This window comes from Larus michahellis, chromosome 4 (genome assembly GCF_964199755.1).
Source record: "Larus michahellis chromosome 4, bLarMic1.1, whole genome shotgun sequence".
Lineage (NCBI taxonomy): Eukaryota > Metazoa > Chordata > Aves > Charadriiformes > Laridae > Larus > Larus michahellis.
The window spans coordinates 82,855,761-82,873,091 of NC_133899.1; the positions used below are offsets into that span (position 1 = coordinate 82,855,761).

Genomic DNA, 17,331 nt, shown 5'->3' on the forward strand with positions numbered 1-17,331 from the left:
GCTCAAGCATAGCTTTCATTGCAAATGATTTAATGACCCCTACCCTACCAGTTCCATACTAAGTCCAGTGCAGTCACAAGGCAACCTTCAGGAAGTCACTTTACCAGAAGGCATTCAGATACGCCTGTGGTTTAAAAAATTATTCTGAAGTATTATACACATATGGTTGGTTTTTTTAATTAAATTTATGAATAAAAGTAATAAGCTGAAAGAAACCTCGAGCAGCTAGAGGACTGGTTACAATATTAATTTTAGCCTCAAACTCTAAGAGTTGACTAATTGCCTCTGCAAACGTCTCAATCCAAGCAAGACTGGCATGGCTGCCTGATTAAATCCACAAGGTCATTGCTTCCACCTACCAGAGCTTCTCTGGAAAAATCATAACAGAAGCCAACATAGAACACCCAAATTGCCTTTTTTGTATCATTAATACACTAGTTTAAATATTCCCACAATATTGCTACAGTTGCATTAGTAGTCTGACTTGCCATGCCACTGCTAGATCATCATTTGACTCTGAATTTCAATTCCTATTTATCTTTGGTCTCTGTACCACAGTCCACCATAACATACCATTACAACGTTTTAGGCCTTACTTGCCAATTTTGGTAAGAAAGGTATCTTCATGCAGGGGTACATCAGTAACTGTTAATCATCACAGAGCACCTCCTGGACATGCAACATATCCAGGCAACTGCAAGTGAATTCCTACCAACGAGATGTACAGTTACTGGGAACTTACATTAAAATTTTTCCCATTTAAGATCATACTGTGATGCTATTACGGCTGGAGGAATGGATTCTCCACTGCTCACATCCCCTTCAATTTACTGGAGAGAGTCACCTCACTGTGCTCAGTGATCCTGAGAAGAATACAGATGGCTACTACCAACATTTTCAATCAAATGCCATCCACTTACAAGCTTTTAAATTATTAGCAGCTGGTCACCTGAGGTAACCAAGGTGCTATCCTGAAGTAACAACTGAATTTTCTATATTTGTAAAAGATGCTGAACGTGAGTAAAAAACTTGGTTAACAGATGCTTTTTAACTTTGATGCTTTTGCTCCCTGAACACCTCCAAATCCATTCTCTTAGTACTTCCATAAATCTCTTCTTTTGCCTTTTCTCATGATGTCCTCTATATTCAGAGCAGGTACTGACCACTTGTCCAGAAATCATCCTTCTTCTCTGCATCTCCCTAGCACCATTTTTTCATAAATCCTTCTTAGGGTGCTGACATCTAGTACGAGTGGGGTCTCAGCCTGACCAAGTTATTGTTTGCATCTTTGTTGGCCTTAACATATCTTACAGCAACACTGACTACTAACAGTAAGGATCCGGGTCCTTTTTATGCTAATACATCTTTCTTCATTTCTTCCAAAAGGTCTCATGTAAACTTGCGCAGGAAGGTACCTACTAACAACCCAGAGAACAGCAATCAACAGGTCACAACCCAATTTGCCACCTAACAAAATGAACAGAAACCCAAAACCAGATTGTGATCCAAGACGGTGTTCTGTTAATTGTCAACATTTGATGTTTCACAAAAAGAACAAAGAGAAAAAGTGTACATTCAAGCTACAAGAAGTTCATTCTTCCTCATAACACTGGCTGATTTTTTCTTGCTGCTTGAGATTAGTGTAATCCTTATTTTACTACAGTTCCTGCATATAAACAGTTAACACTTAACACAGAAATGATGCACTCTGCTCTTTCATAAGCTAAAAATAAGTTATACTGTAAAAGGCTTCATAAATAAATCCTGAAGACCCTCTTAGGCCCCCACTCAAGTACATTTTCTAGGACCTTAATAAGAGCATGATGCAGAAACAATCTAGTCCATCAGCTTCTGCTGTGAATAACAACACTTGAGTACTTCACCTCCTACAGTTTTTGAGCATGTTACAGGGGCTCATCCTCCCCGGTATGTCCTCCTCACATACCTCAGATGACTTGCTAATGATCTGTCCACTCTGTTTCTCTTTAAACTAGAAAAGTAACAAAAATTCGGAATATTAAAAAAATAATAATAAAAGAGGTATTTTGAGTAGGCACTTTATGTAACAAGCTGCTTTTGCTTAGTGACAATTATTCTTCTTAGCTGATTTTTCCACTTACTATCATAACACTGCTGCCAAATCACTGACAAGGAATAGCAGGAAAGGATAACTAAGCACACAGACAGAAAAAGAAGAAAGGCCTATCTTGAAATCATACCAGATCTTATGTTATTTCTTTGGGCTTCACAGATTCAAGAAAGATTTCAACAAAGCATAATTGTTCTAGTAATTTTGCATTACTAAAATAAGCCAATTTTTAAAGTAACATGTGGTATTGTGCACACTGATGCAATTAGCATCATTCAGAATACTTGTTCATAATGCTATACCTCTTCAAAATAGAGGGTAAAGGCATGAAGCCAACTACATACTGCATAAGGGTACATTAGCAAGACCAAACAGCAGTAGTTACCCAGCTGTATGCTATTTGTTCGTTGTTTCCCAGGCCTCAGTCCAAAAAACCTTTTCAATAGCAGCCTAACTTCATAGCTACTCATACACTTAAAGTCAGCAAAAGCACTCAGCTACCTCAAAATGGAAATCTTTAAATTTAATTTTACTAGATCAAGGCAGGCCAAAATCAACAAACAATTATTCAAATACCTCTATTTCAATCATCTCTAACAAGTTGCTTTCTGTAGTGTTGCTACGACAGGTTACATAGACCATCCTGGGAAAAGAGTTGCAGTTTTTGTTTTGAAGCCTGTTTGAAGGTGTTCAAAATATGGTTTTGTATGTTTTCTAATGTTACATGTTTTCCAATGTTTCATTTATCTCATCTGGGATATCAAATGGCAGGCATCAGAATGCCACAATAACATTAGTTTTTTCAAATCCTTTCCTCTCCAGCTCACAAATCTATAGATCAACAGTTAGCAGTGTCTTCTTTCACGGGATCCCATACTTAATAAAAATGGATCCCCAATACGCAGGATGCGAGAAAAAATGGCATTGCAACAAGAGCAGTGAGACGCTATCTCTGAATGCAAAGTCTGCACCGCAACCTGTCGGCCCCAGAATTATACATTCAGTGCATTGAGGCTTCCACATTTCTTTAAGGAATGAAGGGCAGCACGTTATTAGTAACGGCCTAAGGCAAATGGAATGACATCACCAGCATTCTCCTGCAGATACCACTGGATTCTCAATCACATTACTACTTACTTATGCTTTTGTTGCTATCTTTTGTAAAATTTAACGTACATTTAGATGAAATATGTACGATGGCCTTACACAGCAACATCTCAAGCAGGCTGTGTTTCTGTGCAAGCATTCATCTTCTCTACAGGAAACCTTTTAGGTGTATACAGACTTATCTTCTCATCTGTAGTGAAAACTCACCAAAAAAACCAGAGAATTTTCTTAGTTTTCTGGCTGATCTTCTTTTTATCAAATATATTTTCATCCTTTATAGCAGAGAGCAGGTTATATGAAAAGAATATGTGAAGAAATGCAATTTTGAGAAACAAAGAATAATAAAAATCAAACCATAAAAAAGCCATTTGAAATAGAAGTCTAAAAACATCTAGGAAAGACTGCAGCTTAACTTCATTTACTGTTCACTCCTAAGCTTTAGAGATATTTGAGACACACAGTTCAGAAAACAAATTCAGAGTACATAGTGATGTATATTCAAGAGTCACTGAGACAGTAATATCATTTTTATGTAATATAAAGCAACATCAAGAAAGCCACACTGAAGAGTGAGTCACCCTCCTTTGCATGCCATCCTTAGCTGTCGATGTTAGCATCAGCTATATAAAGATGTAGTATTAAAAACTTCATTTAAATTAGAGTTTCTTTGAGCAAAATGTGAATAGGCACAGGTAACACGGGGATGGAACATTGACCAAAAAAACCCAAACAAAATTATTAATACCTCAGATATTTTCACAAGTTAATGTGAAAAAGATCAGTGAAGTGCTTTTGTACAAAACATCACTGATTCTGAAAAAAGTGACCTGGCAGAAGAAATGCTATGCTATAGCTTAGCTTTGGAGGTGAGTGCCCAGTGTGGCAAGGAAAAGTTAGATTGAAGGGGACGTTGGACAAGTTCAGGGCATGGAAAACCCGGGTAATTATTAAACAGAGAAACCACACTTATCTCAGTAAATCCATGAGCTGAAAATGGCTAAAGTCTCAGAATGAAATGGAAGGAAGGGATTATCATGCATGCTGTTATTGTTCTTCCTTCTTCTTGCTTATAGCTGCTACTCAGGATGGGACATCTTTTGTTTGACCCAGTACAGCCTTTCTTCTCTTCTCAGGTAATAAAAAGTAGCATAACAGGAAAAAAGACTGGATAGAAATAGTACAAAGAGCACCTACAAAACATACAATCCAGATGGAAGTCCCTAAAATTCCCCAGAATCTGTCACCAAACAATATTTGATTCAAAATCGCTTTCAAATCTAATGAAAATTGGTGGCAATCTGACAAGGCTCAACTGGCCTCAGCCTATCACCATCTGAAGACACAGGTCAGGTGGCCTTCTGTGGGCTAACACAATTGTTGAAAGGAACTGTGCACATAACAAGGTCAATCATAAGGTACCCTCTAATCTTGTCTGCATTCTTTTCTGCCCATCCACTTACTTGTTTCATTTGCATACTATGATTTGTTTGTTGCACGGTAAATTGTTCAGGCCAGGAACTGTCACTGATGTTTGTAGAGGGCTTCATGCAATAGATAGCACTCGGTGGGAGCCTCTGGCCTCTACCAAAACAGGAATGACGGAAAATACGACAGGATAGCAGCTGAGGGTAATGGCATGTTGGTGTTCTTAGTTCTCTGAAAGCAGCATTAGACCTAAGTGAGCAGCAGAAAAGATTTACCTCCAACACATGGCTACATGGCTGACATTTTAGCCCTTTCTTAAAACTCACTTCTTCTGAAAGGTAATTTGTTCATGCTCCACAGCTTCACTTATTATGTATTAACAAAAATCAGCTCCAAGTTTAGCTTTTATTGTTAACTGAACGTTCATCATCTCCAGCAACATCCCAGTTTCTCTCCTGACTGCTTCCCTCTTCCATGTCTCTTGTTGCTACATTTTGTCTTCAGACTAACTGAATACATTAAGTCCATCAAATGGGCTCTTCTGTTTCCGCCTGTCAGGTAAACTTAAGAGCTGAGACACTGTTAATTCATTTTAATTCATGTTAATGTACAGAAGGCAATAAAATTGGCACAGTAACAGGGCATCACAGTAACACAAGAGGAGCTTTGCTGCCACTGACTCTAAATGAAGATTTTTTTTTTTTTAGTAGCCTCGTGTTCATAGCATTTCTAACTTCAATATTCTACAGTTTTCTTTACTGCTCATAGAAAAGTCCAGATTAGTGTTTCCTCAGATCTCAGTTTGGTTTAACATTCTTACATCTCAAGAAGCAAGTACAAAAATTAGCCAGGGAACATCGTTTTGTCTCTGATCGGAATGTTCAAAGACAATTTACAAAAGAAACACTATGGCCTTTCTTTAAACCACATCACAGGAAAACTGTGTTTAAGAAAAAGAAAAATCTTCTGGCTGCACATCTTAGTTTCCATCATAATATACTAAGAAGTCAAAATAACACACTCCTAAACTTAGCTACTCTGACAACACTGCTGATGCAACAGCTCTACTTGTCCTGGTGATATTCTTAGAAAGTCAGAGATGTGTTAATCTGCTTTAACTCTCATGTACCAGTGCAGAAATTAAGGACTCTTGTAATTTCATCTGTCTTTGTGGACTCACACCCATTCCCATTAGCTTTAAATCTGGCTTACAACTGAATGCCACTCTCTCATGTAGCTCTCAGATTTCTGAACACTTTTTCTTGCAAATATTTTCAAAATTTCATGAAGTTTCTGGGCCTTATTATTCTTCAAATCCCATCTGAGCCATATCACTTACATGTTACCAAATAAAAGTAGATTTCAACAGCTTTATGTTAATGTAACATCACAAAATCTTCTTGAAATTATTGTAACATCACAAAATCTTCTTGAAACTCGTGTTACTGACCCTATTCTCTATGTAAAATCAAACAAGAGTTGCAGAGCAGAGGGGAATTAAACTCTCAATCTCAGTTCAACAAAAACCAAATAATCTCTCTCCACCCTCTCTCCCCCCGCACCGCCCCCCTCACCCCTCTTTCTAAACTCAGATTTATGTACGAGTAATCTTTTGGAGAAGATCCATCAGAAAACCATTCTCAAATTCTCTGGCATACAAGGTCTGAAAATAACATGGCTAAAGAAAACTTGTCTGATATGCCTCCCTAACGCAACATGCTATTGTTTTTTTTCACTCCTACTCTAGTTTCTCACAAAGCTTTTTCTTTCCAGTGGCATAAAAGTTAGTATATATTCTTCTGTCATACACAGCATTTTTAGCATACTTTTAAATAACAAAGTGAGCAGAAAGGGGACTATTACATGAATTGTTAGTTATTAGCAGTTTGTAAATCTCTTTCTATTCCTATTCTGAAGACCATCCATCCAACTCTCTTAAGTGAAAGCACCTACAGAAGTAAAAAAATGGATCCTCCTCTTCAGATCTCAAGTCTTTACCTCTGCTATACAGTCTTTTTGTAACACTTTAAAGAAAAAAAAACATTTTTATTTAAAAAATAAAAGGAGATACTGTTTCTCTTTGGAAAGCAGTTACATAGCAAGAAGAAGCAGTCACACAGTCAAACTAAGCAACATTAATTTATGAACAACTAACTGGCTAATAAAATGAATAAAATGACAAACATAAAGCTTTTAAAGCAGTCATATTAAAGCCATAGAATATCTCATGCTATTAGAGGGAAAATAACAGCAAAGAGAAGCTTAAAAACCAAAAAGATGGGTGGATTATAGTTAACACTGACGACTTGAAGGTTATCGATATTTCCAAAATAAAACATAGTCTCACTTGATCTAGTGACACTCATGACGAACAGTAGTAAATAAATAAACCAAACTCTGCACTAAGCTTTCATTCTTCCTCTCCCACCTTCCCTTTCTACAAACGCAGAGCCCTAGCTCCCTCCCCAAGCTTGCCAAAGCAGTAACTGAAATTCATTTCTGAAGCCTCAGGCAAAACACTCACATGGATTTGTTTCCTTATGGTGGCAGAAACTTGGGACGGATGCCCTAACTGAGCACAGATTGCCAGACCAGCGAACACCCAGGGAATCTGCACCTCTATTTCACCGAGGAGTCTGGGGAAGCTTAGCTGACAATACAGATTGTCTTGTCTGCCAGGGGGGTGGGAACAATAGGCACCATCTGTCCTGTCTCATTCAGAAGTGCAAGCATCTGAGACGAAGGATCCAGTCAGAGCACCAGAAAATTATTGCAGCGGGGAGTTGAATCCATACTGATTAGCATAACATTATGGTTCACCTCATTTTGGTACTTACTATAGGCCTGAGCTGAGAGAAAGTTTCTATTTCAGACCAGTGATTTCTGTTGTCCTCACGCCATGCAGTAGGCTTCACCTTAATGATGTATAATGAAAATTCTAATAACTGTAATGCACTGCTTGCAAAACACTATTATAGCTGGTCTGTCACAAGAATCCAGTGATCTGATCAGATGTCATACTCTTGACAAAAATATATACAGAGCAATAAAAAAATCCTCTTGGCATTTATACATCATTTACGTAACACAAAACACTTTCATATACAGGAATTGTACCCATTTTATGGAGCTGCAAATTTACAAAACAGAATCCATTTGCCCCGTGGGTGAATACATTAAGGAAAAAGTGCATTTTACATAGATGCAACGACAACACGGAAGTCAAGAAATAATCCAGAGCATAACAACGCCACAAGAAAACTCAAACTTCACACTAACTACGTTTACTTGTTTCAGCTGCTGTCAAGCTCCTCAGCTTAAAATTAAAAACTGGTAATAAAAAATTATTATAAAACTCAGGAAGGAAAATGTTTATGTTAAAATAAGGTCATTTTAAGACTCGTCTGTTGCCTACGGCGTGTTCTTAAGCAATGTTATCCAACATATTTGGTAATTTGAAAAGTATTAGAAGACAGTCACTTTCCTTAGCCTCCCATTTCACCATAAAGATCTCCCACTGTAGTCCAGATGTTTGTATTGTAGCTTCTCCAAGGCAAAAAAAGCATATGGCCGAAGTATTCGGTCTCCGAACACGGATCTAACTGTATCTCAGCTACCAACGGTTCTGTCTCCAGCTGCCTGCTGCTAAGGAATGAAACATCAGACCTTATAAAGAGAACCAGAAAGATATTTTCAAACACCAGGCTACCTCTGCAGGGTTTTTTTGCATCTCCACAGAAAGTTTTCGATTTTCTCTGCACATGGGCATTCAGTACCTTTACTGAGATGAAGCAATGCAGTAATTGTGACATATTTATCCAACCAAAGGAAGGTAATTTGCTTTCATTTTTCGTAATGGAAGGAGAGGGGTAGTAAGTAAGGAGAGAAGTGAATACTGGCCCTGTCAGAACTTTTTTTTCCAAAACAATGAAAAAAACATTCTTTCAGAAAAATATGGGGTTGAGCCAGCAAACTTAGCATTTGCATAATAAAGTCCCAGCAGGTTACACACTACAGAGTAAATTGCTATAGGGAAATACTCTATATGGAGGATAATTTTGCTAGAATACTCTCTACAGTACAACTCAAAAGTGAAGATACATAAAAGATGTCATTATTCATAGAAATTATGTATGTATATCCACAGATGAAAAGAAATGTGGAGAAATACATGACAAAAATTTACATGATACAGAAAAATATATTATATGTCTGTATGAATATTATATTGGTATTATATGCATATTATAATATACATGTAATATATGTATTATAAATGTATGTGTATATTTATATATACACATTATATATGTTATATTAGTTATATATAAAATGTATGTGTAATGAAGAAAAGTGATGCAAAATTGCAGTCCAACAAGCAGCCATTTTCTAGGCAAAAGCCCAGCAGGTAAAAGACATTAAGCCCCAAGAAATCTTAAAGAAAAGCTCCAGTACATTTTTTCACACCATCACATTAGATTAGCAGTGTGAACAACTGCAAATAGAGAAAAGGGTGAATGTGGAAATCAATATTCTCAGTCAAAACAATAAGGAGAAACTATCAGGCTTATGGAATACAGCTGCAGCTCTGTATATTAATTCAGACATGCTGCTGCCAGTGTCCAGTGACACTGAAAACAAGGATTGACTTGTTTTCCTCAGCACTGTCAAAGACTGGCTGTACTTTACCTACTACCACTGTGAACCTTTGGGAAATATGCTTACAGGGTACCTCTTCTAGTAACTCAAAATCTGAGAAAGTCAGCTTTTCAGCAAGACAAAAGGATAACAGAATAATTCACCAGGGTATTTAATTAATATCATGTACAATAATAAAAAAAAATTCACACATCCCTCCTGTTATGTCAGGAATATGAATTTCCATATATTTTGCTAATATTGATCACAAAAACGTAATCAGCATCATCCTCAAACTATAGATCCAGTTACCTCATGGTAAACTTATTGAAGATGCCAGATGGAGTTCCCTGTTCCATTTTCTTCCTGAGCAGCATCTTGACACTAGGTGCTGCTTGGCACTGCCAGTTCTAACTGTCATGAAAATCCCATTCAACTCCACAGATCTCTTAAGGATTTCTGAGAAAATCTTTTGTGTATTTAAATCCCAAGGTTCAGTTTAAACACAGCTACAACTTTACACCATCACCTTTGGAAAGATTCTCATCTCTGAAACTGCGGAAGGGAAAATAACCCCATCACCCCTCCTGTCTTCACACTCCCTCCAAACCCAACAAACCCATCTTGACATTTCCAATTAATCCTTCCTTTCCTCAGAAGCTGAAAAACCACCAGTCATAAACTAATAGGGCGTTTATTACTAGTCTTCAGAGACAGAGTATGGAAGGTTTGCGAGTTCTCCAATTTTCAGAAATTTTTATGATGATTTGCGATTACCAAGTATAGAGTCAAACAGCAAATGAGTGAAAAAGTAGGTTGATTTTCTTCTTACTAATTGCTTATCAAAAAATTGCGTCCAAAACTAAATGCCACTGAGTAAGTACTAAAATTTTTATAGAAGCTAAATGGGACAATTACCTTTCTTATTTTGTACTGAAATTTTCATGTTCAGCAACTGAAAAAAGTTAAATAGTAACATCCAGCAAGAAAACATCCCCTTTTTTCCACAAAGTTTCTGTTTTGCTCTAACTTCAATTTTCACTTTGTAATATTTCCCAATAAATACAGTAAGAAAGAATACAACATTCTAACTACTATTCCCCAGCAAAAGTTGAAAACTAAAAAATGGACTGACCATTAAAAAATATTTTCTTTTAAAAAAAATTATACATGCCAAAGTATATATATATATATATATATATACATGCCAAAATGGAAAAGAATGCAGACCATTGGGATTTTCTACATAAAACTATTTGGGTTTGGGGTTTTTCTTATCTTTACCAAGCATGAAACATTTTTAAAATCTTTACCAAGCATGAAACATTTCACTCCCATTGAGATATCTGTATCATCAAACTGATTCCTCTCTTCTAATAAACAGCGTCAAGTATTTCACTTGCTGTGCAACTAACTTTGGGTAATTCTGTGTAGCCAGGAAACACACCATTACAATGGTATTTTGGAAACAGAAGCAAGGTTGAAGAAAAAAAAAACAACTCTGGAATCACAGAATGGTAGGGGTTGGAAGGGACCTCTGGAGATCATCTAGTCCAACCCCCCTGCCAGAGCAGGGTCACCCAGAGCAGGTTACACAGGAATGCGTCCAGGTGGGTTTTGAATGTCTCCAGAGATGGAGACTCCACCACCTCTCTGGGCAGCCTGTTCCAGAGCTCTGCCACCCTCAAAGTAAAGAAGTTCCTCCTCATGTTTAGGTGGAACTTCCTATGCTCAAGTTTGTGCCCATTACCTCTCGTCCTGTCCCCGGGCACCACTGAAAAGAGCCTGGCCCCATCCTCCTGACACCCACCCTCTAAGTATTTATAAGCATTGGTAAGATCCCCCCTCAGCTGTCTTTTTTCCAGACTAAAAAGACCCAAATCCCTCAGCCTTTCTTCATAAGAGAGCTCCAGTAAAGTCAAGATGCAGGTCTAGGAAGACTTCTTTCTTTCTTTGTAGTTATGTTTTGTTTTGAAACACCGGTGTAATAATGGTTTCCATTCAACTTGGTTGCGTATTCACTGCTTACTACACCTTTGATAAAATTACAGAAGAACACATAAGTTTTCATCTCCGCCTATGCCACTGCTCTATTATTTTTCACCACCATTTTCCAAACAATACAACAGCCAAGGAACATAACAGTAGGAAACGCATAGAAGGCCTTTATGCCTAAGCCTGTAAACGATCTGTCTGCTCACTGATAAGTGAGAGTCCTCCACATCCTTTCTCACCCGGTGCTCTGTTAGCAGTCAGCCAGATTCCAGAAAGAACGCCTTCAGGTAAAAGCATATATGAGTGGACTCAACTTTTCCCTGTCAGCTTAGCTCTATCCACATAGAGCTTCTGAAAGCAGAGCAACAACTAAGTTGCTGTAGCAGCCAACCATGCTCCTCCAGCCTCCTGTCCCCATCCTACACTGTTATACTTAGAAATGACTACGCACACGGGTACAACTGAGCTTTTTCTCCTTCTTTGCCAGGTAACATTGCCACAGGGAAATGACTGTAAAGTTGGGCAAAACCAAGCTGGTAAAAGCCAACTGAACAATCCCGGACTTGGTCCGTTAGGCCACACATTTCAGACTGCAGCAAAACACACGAGCGGTCAGTGCCGACTGTTCTGGATCAGTCTGCGAGGCTTAGCCAGGAACTGGGTTAGAGTTACATAAACCCTAATTCAAAAAGGATTTCAGCCTCATTGTCTGGTTCAGCTAACACAATTACAGAAGAAGCTTTGTCAATACACTGAAAAGATTTATTCTTTGCAAATGTTCCTGTTGCATTTAGAGTCAGAAGGGAATGAGGACAGAGACAAACGATCCCCACTGTGTAGGCAAAGTTTCCAAAAAAGATGCAGAGATGCAGAGGAGTTTGGGTTCATGCTGATACACCACGAATGATGAGGAAGTCAACCCTACTAAATTTACAATGGGGAAAAGAAAAAAAAACATTTTTTTTCCCAAAAAGCAGTCAGTTTTACTCTGTTGACTGAAATGCAGGGCGTACGAAATATAGCTTTGAAAAGTTTTTAGTTAAAGCTGCTACAAAGGCCTAGAGTAAATGGCCATTTACCTTAAACCATAAAAGCATTTTAAGCAAACTAACCAACTGATTAAAGAAGCACAACGCACACCCCACCCCCACCCCCACCCCGCCCAAAAAAAAAAGCTACAGTCTTGTCAGCTTTCATTGGTTTGAATGCCTCAGGAGGTCTGCAACTAAGCAAAAGGCATCAAAGAAAAATCTATAGACTCTCACAATACAGTATGCTAGCCAGCACACCTTCTTTGACATACCCATGTATACTGCCCCACAGAATTTGCAAACAGCATACTGCCCCACAGAAAACCTGGTCACCACTGAGTAAAGTAAGGATAGCTTCCAGCTTCAGCACGTTACTGGACTTCACAAGCTAAACCTAAATGTCTCCTAAATTTCCCACCTTTCACTTGTTCAAGGCACTGTCCATTCCACTGCAAGAAGGAGCTGGACTCTGCCTGCCTCACGTTACACAGACAAGAAAACAGGCAACAGCTTTGGTTAAAACTTTCAGAATTAGGTGAGATATAACATCAAGCCAAATAACTTTGATATTGAATATATGTTAATATTCAAACCCTTAATGCTGTTCTCTCTCACACATATTGTTTAAAAGGTATTTTGACTAGAAGAGGAGTAGTTGTACTCTTACGGAAACATACAATTGATTCATACATGCAAGGTCTGCTTGATGTAAGGACTTCTGGAGCACAATTTTGCAAGTAGGTTCTGAGAAAAAAAAAAATTATACCTGAAAAATCACGTATATCAATCTGAATTATAAGGGCTGAATCAGAATTCATCCATCTCCAACCTTTGGCGTATTTGAAACACACAGCATTGCTATTTCTAGTGATACTTCCAAGTGCTACTAATAACCTACGCATATTTATACATCTACGGAAGACAGAAATATTATTAACTGAGAACTACTCAGAACACAGAAATTGTTTCACAGCAGTTTGTCTTTAAGTTTCACATCTGCTATATTCAAATAATTGTCATGCATGTAAAACTGCCTGGCATGGCTCTCATTTGGGACCTAGAATGTGCTGCAGGAACACACTCACTCTTACAAAATACGTTACCACATTCATGATGGGTCTCTTGAGTATTCTTTCTCGGAATGTAAAAGACAGTTTTCAATTTTCACATCAAATACTTTTAAAATGATAAAAATTGATTAACATTCTTGCTCTCCAGTATTGGTCATAGCACAGCTTTTGATGACCACAAAGAGATTCACCCGTAGCATGCAGTGAAATCTATCTCCTATTTATTCATCACATTCCTACATTATTACTATTCTTTTCCAACCAGAACCATATTTAATAGACTTCTGATCAGTCAGAAGACGTGGAGGGGCTGAATGAAAAAGTGGAAACACAGAACTGAGAGGACAGTTAGCAGCTAACCACAGTAAAGGCACACCAAACCAATGAGCCCCATTAGGATAAGAATTTAGCATTCACTCATGAAAACAAGCAAAAATTTTACACGTGGGGAGTTCAGGCAGAGAGATCAATGACCTTAAAAGTCTATGGCAGAACACAGAACTGATGCAAACCTCAACACAGACTTTCTGTCATCACTTGAACCAACCTTTGGGTTTCTGGTTTTGGATATTTAAAATTCTTCATAAAAAAGAAAAAAAAAAAAAGTGGAATTGCCTGGATACCTCTGAGAAAAGTAGAATGACATGTAAGGCTTCTGTGGGAGTATTAGCAGATCCTGAGAGTAAAGACAAAACAAAAAAAAGTACACATTACTTTGAGCCTTAGAAAAGTCTGGATTTAACTCAAACGAAAGAAGGCTGAGAGTTCCTGGACACTGTAATGGAATGCTACGCTAACTGAAGTACAAAGACATGAAACTTGGTTTCTGTTCCCACCAAATCACACTGAAATACATTTTACCATGGGATGAAGTTCAGCTGCTTAATCTACAAAGCAATGCCATTATGTACGTACAGCCAAAAACATTGTCTACTTCATTTTACATTTTCACCACCCTGAAAGCTACAAGAAAGGAGAGTATCAACTTGAAAAATTAATGTGCTCAAAACACTTTGAGTAACATTATCTTCCGAGAAGAACAAAGCTTTGACTGCTTTTTTGGTTTAAATATGCCTGTGTTTGTTTTCACAAATCCAGTTATTTCTCCATAGTGTGACTTCACATACCCTGTGGTTTCAGCCACATAAACATATTACACGTATAAAATGCAGCTAATTAGTAGCAAACTACCCCAACACCAAAAATGAAAACAAAGGAGATCCATTAATAGTAAATAAACATGAGAGAAGCTTAAAAAGTAGTGGAGTACCAGGATTCCTGTGGAAGAAGCCTTAAAAATAAGCATGAGATGATAATTGTACTATGGATGGAGTCTCAGTTCAAGCATCAAACTGGGACACGTTAGCCATTTACTAAGGTAACGGTTGATCTCCAGAAGCCAAGTTTTCCCTTGATATACTGCAGCCTGTAAGATCAAGCTATCTGAATTTACTCTCAGAATTTTTAGCCTGAGGGCTTACTGGTGTCACAGCTATTTTAAAACAGGGATCAGCACTGCACAGAGATACCACGGCTGCAGCATAAACACCTGCCAGCTAAACTAACAGCTCTTCAAAGATGTCTCTGGACACCAATCCCAAAAGAGCTAATAGCAGCTGAGTTAAGCTGCAGGTTCACAAATGGGGCACATGAAGAGCCCAACGTACACAGACAGCTACCTCTCTCAGCCAAAAGTTTCACTGTCAAAAACGTTCAGAAAAACAAATTATATACGATCAAGTTCCCACAGTTTGCAAATAATTTTTCATATAAAATAATTACTCAGTAGAAGTCTACAAATCATGTCCTAAACTTAATTAACACACGCATCTTGATTTGTCAGTCATATCAGTATAGAAACACCAGTCAAGCATACATGTAACACAATATTATTGCTACATAAGCAGCCTCAACAATCACCACGACTTTCCTAAGCTAAATACAGACATAAAAGTAATGTGGTGTAATTTGATTGAGACCAGTGGTGTGACATTACATCCGACTTGAGCAATGAAAAGTATGCATTTTCTCTATTGATCTCAAAACATACCAGCCTATGAATCTACAGAGAAGTGTGAAATCAGAAATTAATCGTATCTTCTAGTTATACTGAGTAACTTGCTGCAAAAGGGTCATGCTCCCACTCACTGAACCCTGTTCTGAACTTTCCCTTAGCATTTTAATTAAATAAATAGTGACATCAAATTTAAAAAAAAATATTAAAAAAAATAAAAAAAATAGCAATTCGAACTAAATCAGCAAGTCCTCCACCTAACCACAACAGTGAAATGATAGGATTAGTGATGCATTCCCTGCCTTCTCATGCTTTTTGTTAATCAGTTACTTCACCACATGTAAAATGACACCACACTTCTTCAATCAACTCTTTTCTGAGAGACCACTATCTACTTAAAAACTTACGCAAGGCTACTGGGCTTTGCAATGGTAAAAGGTTTAGAGTACAGTAGAGAAGTCAACTGCAGGACTCTTTGGGGAAAAATTCACATATTTCAGTTATTACTACCAAAATAAGCCAAATGCACAAAGAAACAATTTCTTTAAGCCAAATAAATACCATTTGGTGTATATTTTAAAACAAATGGAGTCTTTAAATTATACACTGCCTTCTCTGTTTCTTTATTATTCCCCCATATTGATACATAGAGCTGGAAATCCAGTCAGAGCAGCACCGCTTCAACCGGGATGCTGTAAAGCGGTGTAAGCCAGGAAACAAAGGACTGGGCAGTACGGCAACAAACAAGAGACAATGCAGAGCAGATACAGAATTTCTCAGGAAAGATGCTTAAAAAACAAAGCCGTTTTCTTGGGTTCCTCCATGACACAGACATTTAAATACAGACAACTGGATGCTAATAACAATATGGCAGCAAAAATTAAAAAAAAAAGAGAGGCTGAGTGGCATGTAACTAAAGACCCACGAGGCAAGCTACAGAAATTTCTTATCTTGGAACAGGAAACCTAACCAACAGGGTCAGGAACAAGAAGCTACTGACAAACAGTACTGTTTTCTTACTCTGCCATGTAGCCAAATGGAATCTTGTTGCTCACTTTTATTTAATCTGGCAACATATCAAAGCATTCCATATGACTGGAAAAGTCCAGAGTCTTGCTTGCTATTACTGCCCACCCATAATGATTGCTGTAGCAAATGACCTGGAACACTGTGAAAAAAAAAGACTAAACAGGGCTGCTACTACCACCTCATGCAACCGAAGCAGAACCTGAAAATTTAGGTTTATTCCACTACTCTGAGGTACTCTACCACAGGTATAGTAGCTGTACATCCACCCCTTAATGAAAATAAATGCTGAAGCACATTCCTGAGTAGCTCAGCAAGCTGTCTGAACATATCTACTTGATGGTTAACATCCTTTTCTTTTATCATCTTCTGCGCCGTAAGTTGGACGATTCTGGTATATCAGGGCTCAAAAGAAATGCTGGATAACATGAAAAAAATAAACACGTAGCCATTTTAAAATTTAATGTCTTAGAAATCTGAGTTAATTTCATTAATAACAGTTTACATTTATTTATAAAAGTACATATGCAGTACAAACTCCTAATTAAAGTAACTAATGTTGCTGTGCTATCACTAGATGGTTTTTACGGCTCAGTTACAGCAGCCAAAATTCTCCACTGTGAGGATGTAACAACAACAACAAAAACCCTACATAGCAAAAACATTCTGTGCTTTTAATAGGTTGCTATGGAAATATTTTTCCTTCTGTAATATAGAATTAGCTTCACACATCCAAGCAGAAGACTGGTTGTTCAGTCATTGATTTGATTCACTTTCAAAAGCTTTCTTCATTTACAGGATGATAACAAGCTAAGACCCTCATTTAAACAACAACCAAAAAAACCCGTTACAACTTAGTATAAATAAATAAATTAATTAAAAAAACCTAAATTTTGACAACTGGGAAGATAAAGCAGATAAAGAGTTACATCCCAG

General features: G+C 37.7%; 1 protein-coding gene across 13 annotated transcripts in view; it reads right to left on the reverse strand.

The window, feature by feature from the left end:
- The window catches only part of GALNT18 (polypeptide N-acetylgalactosaminyltransferase 18), a 281,814-nt gene that overhangs the window by 227,462 nt on the left and 37,021 nt on the right, over positions 1 to 17,331 (reverse strand). The gene's annotated exons all lie outside the window — the stretch shown is intronic.